The 5,603-nt window shown below is 31.9% G+C and overlaps 1 protein-coding gene across 2 annotated transcripts in view; it reads right to left on the bottom strand.

The window, feature by feature from the left end:
- LOC110024760 (cadmium/zinc-transporting ATPase HMA3-like) overlaps window positions 1–72 on the bottom strand; it is a 10,117-nt gene extending 10,045 nt beyond the window's left edge. The window contains exon 1 of one of the 2 annotated variants that reach the window (XM_020724909.1): window positions 33–72. The gene's annotated coding sequence lies outside the window, so the exon portion shown is untranslated. The remainder of the gene's footprint in view (window positions 1–32) is intronic. The other variant, XM_020724912.1, reaches the window with a different exon arrangement.
- Window positions 73–5,603: the final 5,531 nt, after the last annotated feature.

Raw genomic sequence — 5,603 nt, 5'->3', positions numbered from 1 at the left:
GGAAAGAGAGAGAGAGGGCTTAGATGCATTACCTGAGAAGAGAGAGAGAACTTGTGCTTTAGAGGGGCAATGGTAGGAGAGAGTTGGGCATGGCCTTTAAAAGGCCGGTTGTAGAAGAAGGGGAGGATTTAATATTATTTTAAGAGAAATATAAATTTATAATTCACCACCTTGATATTTTAAAAATAGATAAAAAATTATAAAACATAGCTGTATTTAAAAACAAATTTTGGATTAAGATATTGATAAAAAAAATATTATCCGAAAGTATTTATTGTTACTTTTAAAAGAATTGTAATTAAAATTTAATAAATCGATTTATGTTAAAATAATCTGGCAATTATATATATATATATATATTTTAGATTAAAAAAATTTGTTTTTTTCTTTTGCTTTTTTTCATTTTGAATGATAAGCTGACTGTCAAGTTAAGCCTCATTTATGGGTGTCAAATTGAGTTCACAAGTCAAATTTAGGTTTAACTTGAAATTGACCTGACCTGAAACTGTCGGATCTTAATAAAAGACGAGTCAGAAAGTCATACTTCAACCTGACCCTCTTTCAATCTACTCACTCAAACTCGACCCGTATAACATATTTAAGATAAGAGCAAGGTTTTGAAAAACGTGCACATTGAACAGAATAGCAAGAAATTTCAAGATTGAAGGTTGAATAAAAATTGAACTGAGTGACATCATAAATATAAAAAAATAAAAATAACATGAATGCCATAATAATGTAGTATGACATAAACTTTCATTAAAATAGCCAGACTTGGTCACATAATCAAGGTAATATGTGCAAATTCTTTGTTCATTCTACAATATAAATTCAACAAAAATAAAATCTTTAAAACAAGTAATAAATTCAACAAACATAATTTCAAAATATTTAACTATAAAAACCATTAACTACACTCCATATATCTACTAAAAAACAAATAAAATAATGAAAAAGCCCCTTGATGCTGAAGGTACCACCTCTAGCCATGCTTAATAGATAATCCTCACCAAGCCTGTTAAGGAATCAGTAAATTAGTAATAACAAAAGTAGAAATATTTCAATTCCAAGCTTATAGTACCTTAAAAAGAAGCTTAACAAGCAATACTGGAAGCAAAGATTATAGATCCACAAAAACAGTAATAAAACCTATGGCAAGCAAGCACAAAATTACCAGCACCAAAAATTCCTTCCTTCTATAGAAACCATATGCAACACAGCATTCAAAGCAAAAGAACAAAGATGGGCGATATTGAGCCATTCGGGGAACTCATGGGGAGACACTGACGAGCAGGTAGCAAGTGCAAGATTTGTTGTGGGGGAAATTGTGGAAATTGATTCGAGAGATCTGAAATAGAACTTAGAACATACGCACACAAGGTAATTAAACACAGAAAATACAAAGAACGCCAAAATTTAATGTGAAAATATTCAAGAATAGGAAAAAATATGGAGCCACAACAGGAAATTCACTATGAATAAATGAGAAGAATGTATAGATTACACCACACTCGAATCTCTCCACGTTCTTGGAATTCAAGAACACTATGTGACTCTTCTATTATCGCTTTCGCACAAGAGATATCATAAAAATCCAACTCTGACAAACACAAATCTCACAGTGAAGATGATACTTTAAAGACTAAACTGCACATTTCAGTTACAAGCACATAGGCGTCGATGGCACATTTCATTATGTTCATAGGATACTTTAAAGACTAAACTGCACATTTCGTTATGTTCATATTTTGAATATGACGTAAGCAAGCAGGGATCACTAACGGCGACAAGTAGGAACAATCGGTGGTAGTCGATGGCAGTTGACTGATTATGGTCGATGGTGGTCGGCAACTATGAAAATCGGAAGTTTTTGTTGTTTATTCAATATGACATTACACATTACAGCCGTGTTTGTGATACAATATTAGGGCTCGTTTGGCGCCGCATAATAGCTTCGGGGTGTTTTCAAAACGCCGACATTAGTGTTTGTTTTCTCCGTCGAGGCTGCCATGCGGCATAAACTAACTTCATTTTGTATTACAGCCGGTCACGGGTTTGATCCTGTGTCCCACATTCAGAAAAATTTTTTTACGGCTCTACTCCCCCGCAATTGCACGTCCGGTGTTATTCATAGGTAATATTTGCGCGGTCGTGCATCTATTGATTCTCGGCGTTATTCGCGGTATTATTTGTGTGGTCGCAAGTCTGTTGATTTCCGATGTTGTTCATGGTGTTATTCACAATAGTTTTCATGTATTATTGCAGTGTTATTCGCGGTATTATTCGCATATTTTGTCAATCGTTGATTCGCGGTGTTGCGGCAGTATTCATGTGTTTTTGCATTGTTATTTGTACGGTTGATAAAAAACATTAAATTTAAATTAGTAAATGTTAAATATTAACTTATAAACATACTTAATATGAGTATTTAATAATATAGTTTTGATACCTTAATATATAACTAAATATATTTAATATTTTGTTAATTTGTATATAATACCAATTAATTTTAAAATTATACATATATTATAGTTAGTTTAAAATATATAAATGTTAAACATAAAGTTAATTTAAAAATAAAATTAGAATTATAATACATAAATTAATTTAATTTACTTTATACATAATTATTTATATTACTATATATTTTAAATTAAATAGTTATACATTAATTATAAACTATATTTATAATTAGTATTTATGTAAATAAGTATTAACTAAATTATATAACATGTTTATCTATTAATTTATTATAATAAATATATATAACTAAAATTTAATATAAAAATGTTACGTAAATAATATTATAAAAAAATTTAAACTATATCTTAAAATAAGTTAATTTAAGAAGTATTTATTACATAAAATACACTTAATTTATAATAATACATATATAATTTTAATAATTGAATATTTTTAACTAACTAAACTCATATTTACTATACAATAAAGTTTAATAAATATTGTTATTACATTATTAATAATACTAATATTAAATAATTATTTAGTATTAAACGTATAAATAAAACATAAAGTTATATTATATTTGTATTTTAGCTTTACTAAAGTATTAAATTATAAAATAATTTAAATTATATATATATAAATATTTTCTGCATTATTAATATTAAGTTTAAATTTATACTATCTTAACAAATATTGATTGCAATAAAAAATTAATAACAAATATTAGCAGATTTATTATAGTTGTGACAGTTCTGTCGTAAAGAACATTATTGCACGGGGGCAGAACCCCCATTTATCCAGAAACAGCTACAAATCAGCTCGTTCCAAATGCATGAACCAAACAAACAGCCAATTTATCCAAATTAGTTGTTGATCAACAGCTTATCTGGATCAGCTGCTTTTCAGCAGATTATCAATAATTTATTGTTGCCCCAAACAGACTCTTAGTAAGCATGGGTTACTGACATTGGAGAGTAGGGGCTATCGAAGATGGTTAATGTCGATCGATAGGTGGTGGTTGACGACAGCCTACAGGCGGTGGTCGACAGTGGTCGATGACAATCAACGAGTAGTGGCCGACAATGGACGGCGGGTATAGAGGCTAAAATTTATTATCAGGTTTTTAATACTGCATTATACGTTACGGTTGTATTTTGAATACAATGTTAACAAGTAGAGGTTGTTGATGATGATGAGTAAGGGTTATTGATGACGGTGAGCATGACAGCTACAGTGGTTGACGACAGCCGATGAGCGTCTGCGGTAGTTGGTGACTAAGATGGCTGGAACTTTTTTTTGTCTCTAATATGATGTAATATGTTATGGGGATATTTGAGAAATAATGTTAGCAAACACGGATTGCTGACAGCGGCAAGCAAGGGGGGCAGCGGCAAGCAAGGGGGGCCGACATGCGATGGTCAACGGTGATCGGCGGCTATGGAGGTCGAAGACTTTCATCAGTTCTTCAGTCCAAATAAGGCTTTGAAAATTCTTCATTTTTCCTTCACCTCAAGTGAAGGGAGGGCGTCTATTTTTAGCCATTAGAACAGAGGCATTTTGGTCTTTTGGCAAATAACTTCTACAATCATCTAATCGGATGACCCACATTGATCTATCTTGATCATAGAAATTTTTTAGTGATTTGAGTGTGTTAATGACCTCGAAATTGAGTGATCCTAAGTTCATTGGATTCCTCTCGTTGAGACTCTTGATTTGATTATATGTTTGTCAAATTTGGAGTTCATTAGAATATTCATTTAATGATTTGACGCCTCCAAATGTTCTTTAATGGCTTAATTGGACTCAGATTGCCCCAACTTTGGTACCTTCGAGTTCGACTTGTCGAGATGGTTAGCTTTGACTATAAACTTGCTAAAAACAGGGCCCTCTATAAACTTGATTTTGAATTTGAAATATTTATTACTCAAAAACATCTCGAGATTGGTGTTCGACATAAAAATATATAGATGATGAGTCTCTTTTTTTTTTTTTTTTGAAAATTGCAACAAAAGCCCATGTAACTTGCATTTCCATAATTGCAAAACATCTAACTAGAAATCTACTATACATCCACTCCAATTGAAAAGAAAAGCTAGTTGACTAAAATTAAATCATATCTTTTGATCCACATGTACAGCATTTTCTTTATGAAAATGCATTATATGCTCCTATGTGCTTACTAGTTTCCCACTTTCACTCCTTTCCATCCTTTTTTTTATTTCTTTTTCATTTTTTTTAGTCCATATTTGACGCTTTACTTCATTTAAACAATCATGAAAGTTCTCCCAAATATGAATTATGATGATTTTATTTTATAAAGTTGATCCATGGAATTGAAATATATCTTCTGGCCTTGTTGGAGAACAAATGAATGTTTATGGATGGTGAGTCTGACACTACTTCAATGTTAAAATGTTGATACAAACACGTTAGTGTGTGAGTGTGACTTGGCTTTAGTGGAACCTTACGTAGGAAATTATACTACTAATTGCGGTTTCTATTTGTTAACTCACCTTCTAAAACAGTACTTGTTCTCCTTTATTATTATCATATATATATATATTGGCCAGAAGCTATTAGACGAACCGCTGACCAAGGAAAATATTCTTTGTCCATACTCTGGACGTAGCTCTACATGCGGACTCAAGTAATATATTGTCACGTGTGCTACATCGCGAATGTTATTAGGGGTTATTGAATTGAAACCGCTGAGGTTATTAGGAGGTTCATGCAGGGGGTTATTGTGGGGGTTAATGAATGGGGGTTATTGAAGTAGAACTGTGAAGATTATTGGGTGATTATTGAGTATTGTTGTGAGGTTATTGCAGGGAGTTACTGAAGTAGAACCGTGAAAGTTATTGGGGGGTTATTGCAGATGATTATTAGAGTGGAAATGCAGAGGTTATTGGGGGATTATTGAAGGGGTTATTGTGTAGAGTTAATACCCCCAATAACCTTCCAAATAATATCTTTGGTTCCACTCCATTATTTTTGTAGGTGGACCCAATATAGCGCACATGGCGTTATATTGCTGGGAGTCCGCACGTAATGCTACGTTTGGAGTCCGAACAGAAAAGTTTTCCCCCAACCAATGTCATGTACCTATATATATATATATATATATATATATATATATA

This window comes from Phalaenopsis equestris, unplaced genomic scaffold (assembly GCF_001263595.1).
Source record: "Phalaenopsis equestris unplaced genomic scaffold, ASM126359v1 Scaffold000273, whole genome shotgun sequence".
NCBI classification, from domain to species: Eukaryota; Viridiplantae; Streptophyta; class Magnoliopsida; order Asparagales; family Orchidaceae; genus Phalaenopsis; species Phalaenopsis equestris.
The sequence above is the reverse complement of the archived record's forward strand: the minus strand, read 5'-3'. Positions and strand labels throughout refer to the sequence as shown.